Source organism: Sinocyclocheilus grahami, unplaced genomic scaffold, assembly GCF_001515645.1.
Source record: "Sinocyclocheilus grahami isolate Dianchi unplaced genomic scaffold, SAMN03320097.WGS_v1.1 scaffold1598.1, whole genome shotgun sequence".
In the NCBI taxonomy this organism is placed as follows: domain Eukaryota; kingdom Metazoa; phylum Chordata; class Actinopteri; order Cypriniformes; family Cyprinidae; genus Sinocyclocheilus; species Sinocyclocheilus grahami.
Genome location: NW_015506777.1, coordinates 42,012 through 60,253, shown reverse-complemented (window position 1 = coordinate 60,253; position 18,242 = coordinate 42,012). Strand labels below are relative to the sequence as shown.

General features: G+C 35.9%; 2 long non-coding RNA genes across 2 annotated transcripts in view; one reads left to right on the top strand and one right to left on the bottom strand.

Annotated features, from left to right (window-relative positions):
• Positions 1-12,180: 12,180 nt before the first annotated feature.
• LOC107571476 (uncharacterized) lies at positions 12,181-13,458 on the top strand. Its single transcript, XR_001607189.1, has 2 exons — positions 12,181-12,323; positions 13,338-13,458. It is a non-coding gene; the product is annotated as an uncharacterized lncRNA (long non-coding RNA).
• Positions 13,459-13,835: 377 nt separating this feature from the next.
• LOC107571474 (uncharacterized) overlaps positions 13,836-18,242 on the bottom strand; it is a 6,546-nt gene continuing 2,139 nt past the window's right edge. Inside the window, exon 2 of the long non-coding RNA XR_001607188.1 lies at positions 13,836-14,006. This is a non-coding gene — a long non-coding RNA (uncharacterized lncRNA). The remainder of the gene's footprint in view (positions 14,007-18,242) is intronic.

Below are 18,242 nucleotides of genomic sequence, written 5' to 3'. Positions count from 1 at the left end.
TAATGTATAATTGAAAAGAACCGACCGTCTTCAGAAAAGCTTTGTGGGAAAAAAAGTTATTTAACCTTGATGAATGACTAGTGTAAACATAAATAGCGATGCACAATTCCATATTAGAAACCCAAATTACCATCAGTGAAGTAACAGAACACAAATATGTCGTCAAGTGTTTTTTTAACAAATACATATTCGCTTGCGTGCGGTCCTTTTACTTTATTAATCATTTGCTTGCCATTTCATGGATCAATTTAACACAAAATGGACGTGTATAACGTTAATCTGAGTGAGAGCACTGAGTAAAATTTGTGCAGCCCTAAACGGCGGTTTAAAAAAAGTCTCAAACTATAAAACGTTATATAATCACTAATTACAATGGTAAACATTTAAAATATATGCAGTGTTGGCGCTAGTTGTTAAAGCAATACAACATCAGAGACTGTAAATATAACGGAGACATTCTAAAACGCTTAAAGTGAAAAACGCTTAAAGTGGCTTAACGTACATAAACAACGACCAGGGAAACCCACATTTTTGTCAAACCTTACTTGTAATAAACACTAACTACTGTAGTCACAGATAAAGTGAATAATATCACGTTAAGCGTTTTCTCCCCCATAGAAGTCCATTATAAGGAAACAGCTTAACGTGGTTTATCGTACCTTAAAGGGTCATGAAACCCCAGACTACTTTTTCTGAGATTTTAGCGGGGTTTGTGTTGCATATCATAGAAGACAATGTTAGCATTCGATAATTTTAACTGCTGGAGAAAACTGGTTAATTTAAAGCTTTTTTGCGCTTTTTCATCTTCCAGGTTTAAAATCTACATTGTGTTGACCTCACAATTTGTGACGTGGCAATGGACTAATAGTACATCAATGACGCGTCAGTGTCTATTAAATTATTCATGAGTCTGCGTGTTCTTATCCTATGAGAAGACGCTTCGCTTAATTATTCACAACAGCATGTGTTGATTTGCTATGACAGATGTTTCAGAGTCTGTGAGATGACATCTGCACAATAACTGAGAGAAACATTCATGCATCAAAGAAGAGTGTTTGTTTTTGCTTTGTAATAAGAGATAGGCACAAATGCGATTCATTCACTTGGTGAGCATAACCGTTTTTACAGCTCTGTGACACAACCCGTCAAAAGGCTTTTATAAACACTACAGAATAAGCCTTAAAAGTTCTCAGAGGTGCAACAGCGCGTTCATATATATATGTTTTCGATGCAGAGTGCAAATGGCTGTGCATTTATTTGTGTTTTTAATCGTACCTTAAAGGGTCATGAAACCCCAGACTACTTTTTCTGAGATTTTAGCGGGGTTTGTGTTGCATATCATAGAAGACAATGTTAGCATCCGATAATTTTAACTGCTGGAGAAAACTGGTTAATTTAAAGCTTTTTTGCGCTTTTTCATCTTCCAGGTTTAAAATCTACATTGTGTTGACCTCACAATTTGTGACGTGGCAATGGACTAATAGTACATCAATGACGCGTCAGTGTCTATTAAATTATTCATGAGTCTGCGTGTTCTTATCCTATGAGAAGACGCTTCGCTTAATTATTCACAACAGCATGTGTTGATTTGCTATGACAGATGTTTCAGAGTCTGTGAGATGACATCTGCACAATAACTGAGAGAAACATTCATGCATCAAAGAAGAGTGTTTGTTTTTGCTTTGTAATAAGAGATAGGCACAAATGCGATTCATTCACTTGGTGAGCATAACCGTTTTTACAGCTCTGTGACACAACCCGTCAAAAGGCTTTTATAAACACTACAGAATAAGCCTTAAAAGTTCTCAGAGGTGCAACAGCGCGTTCATATATATATGTTTTCGATGCAGAGTGCAAATGGCTGTGCATTTATTTGTGTTTTTAACTCGTTGGCAGCTAAATGAATCTAAGCTGTGTGTGTCTTGTCAGTCTCCCCTCTTCCCCCTCCTCCACTCCGCTGTGCACCACGCCCACTTTTTTAGCATTTTTTAAAACTGTGGTGAGAACTAACCAGTGCTGAAACGGGGGTTTCATGACCCTTTAACAACGACCGAGGAAAACCAAATTTCTCTCAAATTTTACTTATAATAAACACTACTGTCAAAAGAACGAGCTCTTATTCAGCGTATAAAGTGAATAATATCACGTTAAGCATTCTCCCCCATCCCCACAAATCAATAAACTTGACAATGAACGCTTTGTTGTCCCATTGTTTGGGGGCGTTGACCCTGTTCGCATGGCTCGCGTAGATCATTACCTTATGAATAGCGCTCTGCGCGAGGGCGTGATCATTAGAGATAATGAGCTGAGACAGGAGAAACCACGTAGATCATTACCTTATGAATAGCGCTCTGCGCAGGGCGTGATCATTAGAGATAATGAGCTGAGACAGGAGAAACCTGTACCTGTCTTTACTTTCATGCTTATTACAATATTAAACTGAACAAAATTACAATGCTCTCAGTTTGTCGATGCGTCCACATAAGCTGTTTCCTAATAATGGACTTCAATGGGGGAGAATGCTTAACATGATATTATTCATGTTATACTCTGAATAAGAAGAGCTCGTTCTTTTGACAGCAGAAAGTGTTTATTATAAGTAAAATTTGACAGAAATTTGGTTTTCCCCGGTCATTGTTAAGGTACGTTAAACCACGTTAAAGGGGTCATATGATGCAATTTCAATTTTTCTTTTCTCTTTGAAGTGTTACAAGCTCTTGGTGCATAAAGACGATCTGTAAAGTTGCAAAGACTAAAGTCTCAAATCCAAAGAGATATTCTTTATAAAAGTTAAGAGTCAACCACGCCTACCTAAAACGGCTCGTTCTAACATGCCCCCACATGTCTACATCACGATGTGGGAAGATTTGCATAACGCCGCCCAAATGTTCACACAAAGAAAGAAGGAATAATTTTTATCCTCGCTGTAGTATTGTTGCCGCCGCCGCAATGCAGTGGAGACACTGTGTTTCGTTGTGAAAGCGAAACTACTTTGTTTGGCCTTCCAAAAGAGGACAATATCCGCTTTGTCATGCCTTGAGCTGATCCGTGCTGGTCGCTGAGGAAATACATCAACTTCGCACGGTGGATCGCCGGATCTGCTTTCACCGTGGACAAAGCGGAGTCCAGCCCAGGGTCGTCAAAAGTGGTTGCCGCAAGCCCGCAGGCCGCGCCGTTCTCAAGCTCACCGCCCTCAATCTCACTCAGCCCGCCGGAATGTTCCTCACTCTAGGCCACCACTGCCGCGTGTGACGCTGTGTTTCGTTGTGAAAGCGAAACTACTTTGTTTGGTCTTCCAAAAGAGAACAATATCCGCTTCGTCATGCCTAGAGCTGATCCGTGCTGATCGCTGTCTAGGCTAGATTGTGTTTATGGGGTGCAGTCTAACATGTTAATGCTTCGTTTAAAAAACGCATTATTTTTCACATAATTGACCTTTATTCCACACTGCTCTGTCCCTTCTCTGAGAAAAGTTCTGATCTTTTCCTGTTTTTATAAAGCCCCTCCCTCAGAAATAGGCAATGGGCTCTGATTGGTTAGCTAGCCCAGTGTGTTGTGATCGGCTCAACCGTCTCTAGTGCACGTCTAAATGTCCCGCCCCTCACCTTAGCGGCATGTGCTCCGGTTGTATTGTAAACAACAGCATCATTAATATCGCTTATCAGTTTGAGCCAAATTGAGAAGCAGAGGATATTATTGAAGAGGATCGTGCCGAACCTGTGCAAGCACGGCTTTTAATGGTAGGCCTATGTGTTTGTTTGTTGTTGTCTCATACTTTTAGATACGCTGTTGTAAATGCTACTGCTTATGTTAGTTTTTAATATACGGTTTTATCCTGATTAAAGCTTTAATACAGTACAGCAACCGCATGCGCGTCCATGTTTAATGCTCCTCATAGATATGTGAAAATAAGTGTATAATTGAAACATTATGATTGAAAAGTTCATTGTCGGAGCTGAGCTGAATGAGAGAGAGAGAGATGCAGAGCAGGGGAACGTGAGGAACAGTATTGAGAACTGCTGCTTTAGAACATTGATTTTGAAACTTGTGAATCCATTAGAATCGTTAGAAGAAAGAATCGCAATTCATATATGAACAGACTTTTAAGTGTCCCTTTAGTTTTCTCTTCCTCTTCTCTAAAGCAGCGCAGCATGGCATCGCCCCCTTTGCTGCCTTTTCCCGAGGTTTATCTGGGTTTGTGATGTCACGAACCCGGGAAGTAACTTGTTGTAGTCCCTACCAGCCGTTTTTGTAGGCATTAAACTGCCAGAATTTTAAAAGACGATATCTCCGTTTGCATTGAACTTTCAGCTTCGTAACTTTGCAGATAATGTTTATGCTCAAACAGCAACATTACACACTAACGTTAAAAAATGTAACGTTAACAGCGTACTTATCGTCAAAAACACCGTCCTCTCCTCTTCTGTGACGTCTTTACAAAATTAAATTAGCTGTACACATCTCCTCAGCTCCATCCTGAAGGCTAACGTACTCCAGCCAGTCTACTTTTCGCGGGCTTCAAGCAGAGGAACACGACACCAAGTCAAAAATCAACAGAGCATGGCATCACATGTGTAAAAATAATAATATATAAAATTATTCTGCATTTACCTGAGAGTTGTAAACTCCAAAAAACACTCTGCGTTGTAATTCATGCGAAGTTCTGTCAGAAAGCAAATTCACTCGCTTCAGTATTGACTGAAGCCAAGAGAGGGAAATTCTTAAAGCGACATAACATCTGTAAAATTTCAAAGGTACAAAAATTTACCTCTCACATCTGAATGTACCTTCATGACTCTTTTTGGGTACCTTAAGGACCTATTGTGTACCTTTAAAGGTACAGTTATACGTTTTGTTCCCCTAGGAACAAAATTGTAACGTTACCTTCACCGTACATTTTTTTCTGACAGTGTACCACATTACATTTCAGAAGTTATCTATGCATTATTATTTCATGAGTTATTTTAAATCCTCATTTTTTAGTCACTGATTTTAAACATCAACTATGCACAACTCATCTTTATGCCCTACATGGTTTAGCATTGACAGCATGCTGACATATTCATTGGAGATGTTTCTCAGTCGTTGCCATGGAGACACCTGTTTTGTGATTGATTTGGAAGTGCTCCAATACAGAGCTCCATTCATTCCACAATAATATTTGATGTAGTGCACTGACAAATACTCCTGTAGTGCAGTTATGCGAGCAGATTGTCATTTGGAAATATAGGCCCTCGATTGTATTGCAACACTTAGAGCCAGAGTAGCCCATTGGCTCACAGAAGACCACTGGCTCCCATCTGGGTTGCTGTGACGCACTTGAGTTACTCTAGATATCCCAGGTCCCCACTCACTGTCACAGGCTGAAAGAGTCCATGTGTCTGTGTACGCGACAGCCCAGAGGCCCGGGGAACAGCTGTCTTATTGCCAGCTGTGATTTGGCGAAGGGGCGGGTGCGAATGTTGGCTTTGTCTTGAACTTTTAGGGAGGGGCTTAATTGGTTTCTAGAAACACTGATGGACCCTTTGAGATTCTGTTCCTCTTGGCTGAGGTTTGAGTTGTTTCTCTTTCACAGTCTATTGGAGCAAGTAATTGTGGTAGAAGTGCTCAAATCCAGTGCTCTGAGCAGTGGCCCTACTAGACGCTCTGAATCCCTTGTGAATGGCCCTAAATAACACAGGGGTAAAGAAAGTAAATTAAATTTTACTCTGTTAATTATGGGTCATTGATAGACAATTTACAATACAACTATTTTAAGTTATGTGCCAATATTAATCTATTGCTGCTCTAAATGGGGTCATGTCCGCTCTCTGTTCTGCCCTCTCATTCCTCCTCATTGAAGGTATTAGGACTAAAACACTGTAAAAAATTATTTTTTGAAGTCGTGTTACTTGCTGTTTCTTAGTAACTAATTGTGAAATTTACTAGCAATTTGAGTAAAAATGGTTTCTACAATATAATTCTTAAGTGTAGCAGTTTACTTTTTCTGAGCTAAATTCAAAAAACCTTTAAATAATATTACTGTACTGACAACTTTTGTACTATTTAATCAATATTACTTCAATCTCATACATTTTAACTAAATGAATATTGCTTGTTTCACAGCCAACCATATTTTATCAATGTTCATACATGAATAAATTGTTTTTGCAATTAACAGATTTATTCTGATTCTAAGCAATTTGAATAAATGCAATTTGAAAATCATTATTTAAATAGATGCAATTTTTTTTGGAGTGCAGAATTTTCTTTTTCTTTTATTTATTTTACCCATTTCATTTATGTATGATTGACAAATATGCATCGCAATTTAGTTTATTAATTTGTTTATATTAAAACTGCATGTGTAGTCCAAATGGATAGAAGTTTTATATGCAGTTAAAATACCTAAATCATAAATTTAGGCTTAAATATTTTAGTTTCTCTGTCTTTTTGTTATTACAAATTAAATGAATACTCTTCTTTAAATTACATTTGTAGGTGCAGTAGAAATAGATTATGACAGTAGGTTTTAAACTTTTTAATGCTATATTTCTGGGGATGTAAGACTTTCTTTGGAAATAGCATCTGCAGATTCTATAGATATAAACAAACTTTATTTATATCTAACTTGTTATACATTAAAATGAAATTACTTTTTTTATTTTTATTGCTTAGACACTAAAAGTGATACTTGAGGCCCACTCAGTGGAACCATTCAGTCATATACCTACTCTTTAGTCCACGTCTGCAAAACTATAAGCAAATTACATGCTTTAAAACTCAGTCTGATATTGTAAAACAAACTTTTTGCTAAACTCTAAACTCAGTTCTCTACATTACACCATTCATCATTCAAAACTAGCAGCTCTTTTGTTTAATTTGGGAAACACTGCCATTTTAATGCCACACTCATTTACTGATGACAGTGATTATGTGTGAAAACATTTATATATAATTTGTTAACTTAGTAATCAAAACTCTTTTTTATTTTTTAGAAAGAAATTATTTTTACCCCCTTGCATTTCTGTTTACATTGTATCTATATTGTACAAAGTGCTTTATAAATAAAGCTGACTTTCTTGGCTTATATGCATATGTGTGTGTGTATATACAGTATATATACACACACACACACACACACACTGAATATGCATCTGTCTTGTATGCATATTCAGTACCTATCTATCTATCTATCTATCTATCTATCTATCTATCTATCTATCTATCTATCTATCTATCTATCTATCTATCTATCTATCTATCTATCAATATAGATTGTTTCACAACAGCTTCACAATAGTATCAAATTCCAATTCTGCTGTAAAGAAGTTCTAACAAGTCAGTAGTGTAATTCTACAGCTCAAGTCAGTTCAGTATTGATTCAGTTCAGCTGCATAACTGTGTAAAATTCATCAGTCATACGTCATGTATGTCTACATTCATCTAAGTCATGTATCATCAGTCAAATGTGTATTCTAAATTCGAATTGAATATCTAAAATTGCTACCATGTGTTATATAGTTACAGTTTTTCTCTCTAACAAGTCAGTAGTGTAATTCTACAGCTCAAGTCAGTTCAGTATTGATTCAGTTCAGTTGCATAACTGTGTAAAATTCATCAGTCATACGTGTCTCTAAGTCATGTATCATCAGTCAAATGTGTATTCTAAATTCGAATTGAATATCTAAAATTGCTACCATGTGTTATATAGTTACAGTTTTTCTCAATTGCTTAAACACATTTCTTGAAATTGTGACTCCTTTTCTCGAAACTCTAAACACAAATCCATAACTTCTCACCCAATTCCCCATACTTCCTATTTTCAGGTCAAAATGAAGCTCTCCACTCAAATCTATTCAATCTTGCTGAAAAAAAACAAACTTCGCCCTCAGACATGACACACAAGCCCTTCTTTTGGTAATCAGGTATCATTTTACAGCTCAGTGTCTATTACAGTATACAACATAATTAGAGCAGATACATGTTACAGTAAATATAGCAGATACAGTGAAATTCAACAATACGCTTTACAGTAAGAAAATATTATTTTCATTACACTGCAGATCTTACAGTACAGTAGATGAAAAGCACTAGAAAGGAAAAGGTCAAATACCAAAGAATTGCATATGAACACAACAGAATATAGAGCCATCTCTTAGTTCTGCAAAAATACAGTACATGTAAGAAGTACTGTACTTGGCTACAAATCAGTTCAGCAGTTATGAGTTTGAGGGTGTACAACTTGTTCTTCAGTATTTACTGTACATGTATATAAAAAGTAAAAGCTATCTCATCTGAAGTACTGCTACTGTTCTGTCATTATATTTGATCTGTAAGTAGTATTGAAAGCCTGTAGGCCAGTTGTCCTCATGCACAAGAACATGATCAACTATAGTGCTGAGTATTTCATCAGGAATAAATGTCCTTTGACCCCATCCCCTTCAGTTTTCTTTTCCCCTCCTCTTCCTCTTTGTCTCCCACTAGTAGGATTCATTTTCCAAATCACATAATCACCTGTGCTCCTTTTTATATCATCATGAGTTTCTGACTGGTGTGTCATCAGTTTTGCTACTTAATGTTCACACATGGATAAATGTGTGCTATTTGTGTTCATTTTGTGATTCTTGAGGTAGTTATATTGTGTATGTGGTTAAACCTGTGCAAAATTATGCCGTTCTTGTGTAGAGTTTAGCTAAAAAAACACTGAGCAAATTGGAGCGTGTGTGAAAACAGGTGAAATGTGTTAAAAGTTTTGAGAAACTTTTCTTTGTTTCAGGAACTGTATGACTTGTTTGGAAAATTGTGCCAAACGAATCAGTTATAGTGTGTTAGCAATTGAGAAAAACTGTAAGAGGGTTCAACAGTTAGGGCATTGACTAGAGCTGGTAAGGCTGAAAGACCATCTGTAGTAAATCTCTCAAACCTCCTATACTAATTTAATTTTTTTTCTCCATCCACAGCACACGCAGAAGTAGTACATTTTCAAACACATCAAGATCTCATCTCAAACCAGAAGAACTGTTCATATGATATGTAGACTCAATAGATGATCTCCATGGTAGACAAGCCTGGATGAGCCACAAGGATTTGCAAATTACCTCCAAAACAAACAATCACCCTGGTCTGAGACCAGCAACATTAAAGACTGGACACTGAACGCATTAACAATCCCCTGTGACTCTTATAGATGCCATAATTGAGACAAGGACAAAAGTATGACAAAGAGCAGTTATAGAACGTAGTGTCAGGGTCATCTTTTATTGAGTTTCCTGCTTTGCCAGCGTGTCGCGAAAGTTTCTACAGACTCCTGTAATGGTCTTTTGTGAAGGTAACCATGGACATGAGCACCTGAACTGCATCTGTTTATAGCAGTCCTCCAATCTGAGGCTTTGTGTTCTTTACGATTTTTTGGTGACCCACACATTTCTCAGAAGACCTTCTGTTTTCTCGCTGGTTTTAATTAGCTGTAAGATAAAAGGAGCTTAGATGAAGAATGGACATCACCAGGAGCATTCCCACTGCCATTATAAATATATAGTTTTTTGGATTCCTGCCTGCACGTTTTGCTGAACCTAGATTATTTTTGTCAAAATGTTGATACATACCCATTCATTATGTTAATACTATAGCTCTAGTGTTCATCTGCTGCATGTGCTAATAGATTATGTGCTGACAGTCTTTAAACATGTCCTGCTGTCAGTGTTGCCAGACAGGACTGACGATGTCTAGCCCAAAAGCTCACAAAAACCACCCACTCCAAAAAAAAAAAAAAACACGCCCAAAACTTTAACTGTCAAAATAATGTCATAGAATATGTCAATCAAGGTTGATACGAGCCATTTTTAACTCCTTAAAACAAAATAATAAATATGTTAGATAAATTTCCCATGGATCAAATCGGGGAAAATACATTAAAGAGAATGACCAAATATGATTAAAATATGCAAGCAGATACGGTCAAAATGGCAATCAAGAAATTAACTGATACCCTCGAAAAAACACATGCATAATTTTCAATGTCAACAGTCAGAATTTAAATGCAAAAAAGTGCCCAATATAAGTGATCGGAATAAGCAACGTAATTAGGTATTTCACACTCGTTTATGCACACACCATGACAGTCAAAACTGTCATTAATTGATGCAAATCCAACAACAAAAATCAATTAGGCTATGCGCTTACCGTCGTGTCGCTCTATAATTTCTCACAGAACAGAGGATAGAGCAAGTCAATAGAGGAAGTCTTTCGTGAAGTTCATATTGTAGAACATAATACAGAACTTTGCACAATCAAAATTAACAAGTTCAGCAGCTTTCAAGGATATACCAATCTGGACCGTTTAAAAGATAAAAGACAGGATTGTATAGATATAAATAGATTTTGATTAAATAATGTAACTGTGCTCTGATTTCGGAGTTGCAGTGATAGAGCCTTCGTGTCATCGCTCCTTCAAAAGGTGCAATTCACGTTTTGAGAGGTAAAACCTCCCACTCTTTACCATGTAACTTATATTTAGGCATTATGCTCACTTATACAGTTATACATTCAAAATCAGATCCGTTGTTACCTTCAGTATTTTGTCTTGTTTTCTAGTACAAATGTGACCCTGGACCACAAAACCAGTCATAAGGGTCAATTTTTTGGAATTTACATTTATTTACCATCTGAAAGCTAAATAAAATTTCCATTGATGTGGTTTGTTAGGATAGGACAATATTTAGCCAAGATACAACTATTTGAAATTCTGGAATCTGAGGTGGCAAAAACAAAATCTAAATATTGAGAAAATTGCAAAGATTCAATTCAAAAATTAAGTTTTTATATATTTAATGTAGGAAATGTACAAAATATCTTAATGGAACATAATCTTTTCTTAATATCCTAATGATTTTTGGCATAAAAGAAAAATCGATAATTTTGACCCATACAATTTTGGCTATTGCTACAAATATACCCGTGATACTTATAACTGGTTTTGTGGTCACAAATGTCTAAAGATTCTTTACTTGAGATATGTATTTACTTGAATTTACAAAAATAACATAAGTCTTGTTTTATGACAAACTGATCAAAATGAAGTTTGAATAAAACAAGAAAAATATGCTAACAATCTGTATTTAATTAAAAGGAAAAACAAGTTCTTGTATTAAGCATAAAATCACTTAATTTTGTTAAAAGACAATGTATTTGTTTTGCATCTCAAGTAAAAGTATCTTGATTGAAGGATTTAATGCCATGAAAAACAAAAAGCTTTCTGTTGGTCAACATGTTGAATCTGCATGACCAACTGAAGCCTATATGTAAACCTGATCCCCTTGATTCCTATTAAAATAACTAGATTTTGTCCAATAAAAATTTGCTGTACAATGATTAATATGGCTGCACCTTAACATAGGCTCAATCAATTAGTGAAAGTGAAACTAATTGATGAAAGTGTCAATGTAAACTATTATATGCAACCATAGAACGTGTTTCATTCTAGAAGGCAGCCTGAACTTCCCTTCAACACAGTAAGATGGCAAAACCTATTAAAATATTTTTTATAAAATTGTTGAATGAGCTGAAACCTTGCATATGGTTTTACAGCTGCTCCCTCTGGAGTTTCAAACATTTACCATCCTTAAAAAACATTATGGGTCATTACGGAGGCAAGCACATTGTATCACTGTTATTTTATTGCATTTTAGTCAATTAAAAAATAAAAAATAAAAGCAGCATGAGGAGCTATGGAAAAAAAAATCCCTCAAAAATACTTAAAATATTATGGTGAAAAGTAATGAATCATTGAAATGTATGAAATATTCAAGTTTTTATTAAGTATAAAAAGCAAACAACTCTGCTGTTTTTGTCCTATTATAAACAAATCACATGCATAATGCAAAGCAATACATGTAAACAATTTCAACTTTGAAAAACTCAAATGCATGTAATAGTTTTGTAGACAACTGATCTCATTTGAATTCTTATTCTCCTTTGGTAATGTATATGGATCATATTAAAAGTACAATCGATGATTATAGTGTCTTAATATTTGCTTGGTGAATGTGAAAATATGGCATACTTTGCATTTTATTCTCCTTTTACACCAGTGTTTCTCAACCCTGGTCCTGGGCATCCCCCAACACTGCACATTTTGTATGTCTCCCTTTTCTGACACACCCATTTCAGGTCCTGAGTTGAATCAGGTGTGTTTGATTAGGGAGACACACAAAATGTGCAGTGCTGGGGGGCGCCCAGGACCAGGGTTGAGAAACACTGCTTTACACAAATACTACGTTTTACAGTAAACTCCATAAAGCACCAAAGTAGTAAAATACTGTTAATAAACTTCCACTAAATAGGTTCGACAGTCCAATAAAAATTTGCTGTACAATGATTAATATGGCTGCACCTTAACATTGACACTTTCATCAATTAGTTTCACTTTCACTAATTGATTGAGCCTATGTAAACTATTATATGCAACCATAGAACGAGTGTTTCATTCTAGAAGGCAGCCTGAACTTCCCTTCAACACAGTAAGATGGCAAAACCTATTAAAATATTTTTTATAAAATTGTTGAATGAGCTGAAACCTTGCATATGGTTTTACAGCTGCTCCCTCTGGAGTTTCAAACATTTACCATCCTTAAAAAAACATTATGGGTCATTACGGAGGCAAGCACATTGTATCACTGTTATTTTATTGCATTTTAGTCAATTAAAAAATAAAAAATAAAAGCAGCATGAGGAGCTATGGAAAAAAAAAATCCCTCAAAAATACTTAAAATATTATGGTGAAAAGTAATGAATCATTGAAATGTATGAAATATTCAAGTTTTTATTAAGTATAAAAAGCAAACAACTCTGCTGTTTTTGTCCTATTATAAACAAATCACATGCATAATGCAAAGCAATACATGTAAACATAATTTCAACTTTGAAAAACTCAAATGCATGTAATAGTTTTGTAGACAACTGATCTCATTTGAATTCTTATTCTCCTTTGGTAATGTATATGGATCATATTAAAAGTACAATCGATGATTATAGTGTCTTAATATTTGCTTGGTGAATTTGTGAAAATATGGCATACTTTGCATTTTATTCTCCTTTTACACCAGTGTTTCTCAACCCTGGTCCTGGGCATCCCCCAACACTGCACATTTTGTATGTCTCCCTTTTCTGACACACCCATTTCAGGTCCTGAGTTGAATCAGGTGTGTTTGATTAGGGAGACACACAAAATGTGCAGTGCTGGGGGGCGCCCAGGACCAGGGTTGAGAAACACTGCTTTACACAAATACTACGTTTTACAGTAAACTCCATAAAGCACCAAAGTAGTAAAATACTGTTAATAAATTTCCACTAAATAGGTTCGACAGTCAGCAAACATAATAACATTAGTAACATCTCCCACAGTCAGAATCTATGTCAGTTTAGTGTTGGATGGATGTTTTTTTTTTTTAACCAAAAAAAAAAAACAAACAAAACACATCCAAAAAAAAGTTAGTCTTTTTTTTTGATGAATAACATTGAGCTTTTTTTTCTTTTCTAATTCCTTGACCTCTCAACACATGCATTTCAAATATTCACATCTTTGTGTTTTTTCACAGCAGAATTGCTAAATGCTTCATTACGTCAAGCACACTGAGCCAGGAATGTGCATTAATCTGATAATTAGCAGCTGTAAATGCTAAATGTTCCCAAATAGTGATACGGTATATTCAGTTGCCCTTTACTTTAAACATTTAAAAGATACAGACAGATAAGAAAACGGTCCATTCAAAATACTGGACAAGGCCTCTTCTGGCATATACTGAGAAACGCAAGACAACATACATGTTTAGTAGCATAATGAAAACAGGTGCCTCTTTTAAGAGGTTTTGCGGATGTTTGACATGGCCACATCAGTCCAGCTGCTGACGGTCTGCTGGATGCGCTGGGTCCTTTTTCGGATGGAAGCCCTGTTCAGTCCTCTGGAAATGTTGCTCTTGGTGGAACTATAGCCCATGACCACTTTGTAGTGCTCCAAGGCCTGGACCCTGCAGTCACATCATCAATGGTTATTTATAGAGTAAAGTACAAGATGAAGTAAGGTGTGTTTGTTTATGGGTGAACTATCCTTTTAAGTCCAAAGTTGTCATGCGAATGCAGAGAAAAGTTTTAGAAAGTTAGAAATTAGAGCAGACACGAGACTAAAATAAAACTTTCCATTTCTCTCCAGATGTTTTGACATAAAATGTTTCTGTACTCTATTAAACTGGAATTGCATGCATCTCTTAATCTCTTCACAAAAGTACTCGTCAACACTGTGTCCACATTACATAATGCCACTTTGACAGCCTGGTTTAAGTCTGATAGCTTGCCTCATTATGGACTTGGCAGAAGTGTGCATCTTGGGTTGATAGCAGCCACAAAGGGCATACTCGCAAACACCATTAGATTCAAGATTTTTATTTTTGTCACATACACAGTTATATAGTGGCCGAGAGAGCTCAATGCACTGCAACTTTAGAAAACACATGTAAATAGAAAAAGCACCCGCAAATTAAGAAAACCTCATCAGCTTGACGGCACATATGTGACCCTGGACCACAAAACCAGTCTTAAATCGCTGGGGTATATTTGTAGCAATAGCCAAAAATACATTGTATGGGTTAAAATGACTGATTTTTCTTTTATGCCAAAAATCATTAGGATATTAAAGGTGACATCATGAAAATCTGACTTTTCCTGGTTTTAAGTGCTATAATCAGGTCCCCGGTGCATCTACCAACCAAGGAAACGTGAAAAAGATTAACCCAGTAACTTTGTTTTGGTAAACCTTTTTCTGCACATGTCTGAAAAAAACGAGCGCGTCTGATTTCTCTCCCTTGGTGACGTGGCAAAGGGATTTCATTATAATATCGTCCCTTAATCTGTAAGTTTACACCCACGGCGCCGTCATTTTGATTTTGCAAGCAACAATGGTGTAATGCCACGGTGAACGTTTGAGCAAAACATGCTAACTCTTCTGTCTTTGGCTGCACATACGAACACCGAACACTATTTACAGTCCAACCCTCAGAGGAGACAACAGAGCAGTAGACTTATTGATTTACTAAAATAAACATGCAATTTATTTCCCTGCTGTTTACCTTCACAGACATAACCAACTGTTTTTGTAACTCGTGTGTTAAGGTAAACTTGTGTGAATGAGAACTTAGTTTAGTACTCACATGCTGTGACAGCCGCCATGTGCCGGATGTGTGCACTCAGAAAACCGTATGTTAGAAGTTTAAACTAATATGGTTTAAAACGCATGATTTCAGTACGATAAACATGATAATCAGAACCAAAACAGATGTTTTTAGCAGGTCCTAGCTGTAATGGCACATCGCTATTTTGGAAAAGGGGGCAGGAAGCAGCAGCTCATTTGCATTTAAAGAGACGGGCACGAAAAACAGCATGTTTCTGCTTCCACTCAAAATAGGCATTTTCAAAATGATATAATAAATGATCTGTGGGGTATTTTGAGCGGAAACTTCAGAGACACATTCTGGGGACACCAGAGACTTGTATTACATATTGTAAAAAGGGGCATAATACGTCTCCTTTAAGTAAAGCTCATGTTCCATGAAGATATTTTGTAAATTTCATACTGTAAATATATTAAAACTTAATTTTTGATTAGTAATATGCATTGCTAAGAACTTCATTTGGACAACTTTAAAAGGAGATTTTCTCAGTATTTAGATTTTCCTCTTATTTTAAATGTGTGGATGTCTTTAAATGTTCATGGGTCTGCAGTAGACCATGAATCAGGAAGTAGACCAGTATAAAGCAAGCAGCATGACAAACAAACAGGGTCATTGACCAAACACTGGATTGTGGAGTTGTTTTATGGATTTACCATTCCAGTATCTCACACATCTTGGATAATCACTTTTTTTGGACTGTATATACACCAGTGGACACTTTTACCTTGGAACTTCAACCCACTAAGATTCTTAAGGACTGTTTTAGGGTATGATCCAAATGGACAATCTGCTTTTAACAGCCCAAGTTATTCTAGTTTTATGGTGTTGTTTTTGTGCAAATACACTTTATGCAGTCTAATTTTGTCATTAGTCTCATCTTTTTAAAAACACTTATTTTACCTCACACAGTATAATCTGACCCCTTTTAATTATTGCAATATCTTCAGATAAGGCCGATTGTTACACTATAACCATTTTTAAAAATATAATATTAATTTTAATAGTAAAACCATAGGCTATGGTTATTTTTTGTAAGGAAAGTTGTAAAAAGTGAGCCTAAATAAGCTAAGAAATCATATGATCAGGATGTTAATATAAACAAATCACACCTTTCAGAGCAAACATTGATAAATATGTACCAACCATGTTTGTCACATTGTGGTTTCCTTAAATGTTTCCAAAGTAGTCTGCACCTATTTGCGCCACATTTCTGTGGTGTTATATTTGCAGCGCATTTCTATTTCAGGGTTTCTGCAGACATGAACAAGTAAAATTTTACCTTTTTAATACTACCTTATATGAAATTTAAGATTTAAATCTGTAATGGAAATACACATTACATATGTAATTTAATGTGTATAAAAAAAAACATCATTGCTGTAATAAATGATATTTATTACTACGATATACAGTGAACTTCATGTCAGCAGACAATATTCCATACAAAATATCCCTGCAAAAACAGCATCACTGAGATTTTTGGTGGAGTAAACAATTCTGAAGCAATATTTTCAGTAGTGTTCTATCAGCTTTTACATACTTAAATATGCATATTTACCTTTACAAAGGCCTATTTTTTTTTACCTTTTTAGATGTATGCATCATCTTACATGTCAAATTATTACAATTTATCAATAAATTCAATACACTATAGGGCTGCTACCAGTCAGATTAAATAATTTACATTACATTTAGTCATTTAGCAGACGCTTTTATCCAAAGTGACTTACAAATGAGGACAATAAAAATTTACTGCAAATAACAATAATTACAACTGCAATAAATAATGTTATGAGATTAATGTTTTAAATGCATTTATGAATATACAAATAAGAAATGTTGAGGGGAAAATGCATACTTTTCAACATGCTTCTCAACTAAACTACCAGTAAGAGGCGGTAAGTCACTTGAGTGAAAAAAAAAATTTTAAAAAAAAAATTTTAAAAAAAAAAAAAAAAAAAAAAAAAATCATTTGGGCCCAATTCTATTGTATACCCCTTCCCCTTGAAACAGAGCGTCAAGGGGTAGGGGTGAAAATATTCCCCTAAAAATGGGATGCCATTACTGTATCGTTACACCATTCTATATTAATAGACCCTTACCATTCTATATCAATGCACTGCTTACACACACACAAGATTGTGCAGCTCACACACACGAGATTGCACAGCTCACACAGTCAGGAGCAAAGAAACTTGCTCGGGCAGCCATGTTGCCGCTGTAGCCGGTTTATGCTGAGATAACTCATACCCCTTTGTTTGAAGTTTGGTCCCGAAAAATCTTTGTTTGAAGGGCTATCTGGTTTTTACCCCTAGCCCTACCCCTCGAACCAAAAGAGAATCGACACACCCCTACCCCTTCATGTGAATGCGCAAAACAGAGGGGTAGGGATAAGTGTAGAGGTAAGGGTTAGAAATGGGATTGGGCCTTACTCACCATTAAGTTGTTCCAAGCCTATATTAGTTTTTTTTCTTCTGTTGATGTTTTTAAAAATGTTGATAACCAATAGTTGTCGGTAGCCATTGATTTCCATAGTATAATAGTAAAAAAAAACACTATTAAAAAGTCAACAGCTACTGTTTGGTTACCAACATTAGATTTTGCATTCTATCCGTTTATAGACAAACCCCCCCCAAAACAACACAATTGGGACTCCCTACAGTCTTATGAACTTAACGGACACGCACACGTGGCTGCCATTATAAGACCGCAAGACCACAAGTGCACATGAAGTGAGACATTTGGGACAGGGCCTGTGATACAACGACCTGGGTCGGTGTTCCCACCTTGTGGACAAACTAATTAGTGCAAAACTATTTCAAAATGTAATGTTACTGGGATGATTATGAAATTTGTCATGCACACTGTATGCATACCCTAGCTTATGCATAAAGTATGCCAAGTAGTACAGTTTGAGCTTAAAATATATTTAAAAAAAATAGTGTAATTTTGCAACTTGAGCACACTATTGTATAACTGTAAGTGTTAATTTATTGCTGCCTTAAAGCGATCTTTTTTGCAGAATTTCATAACCGCTCA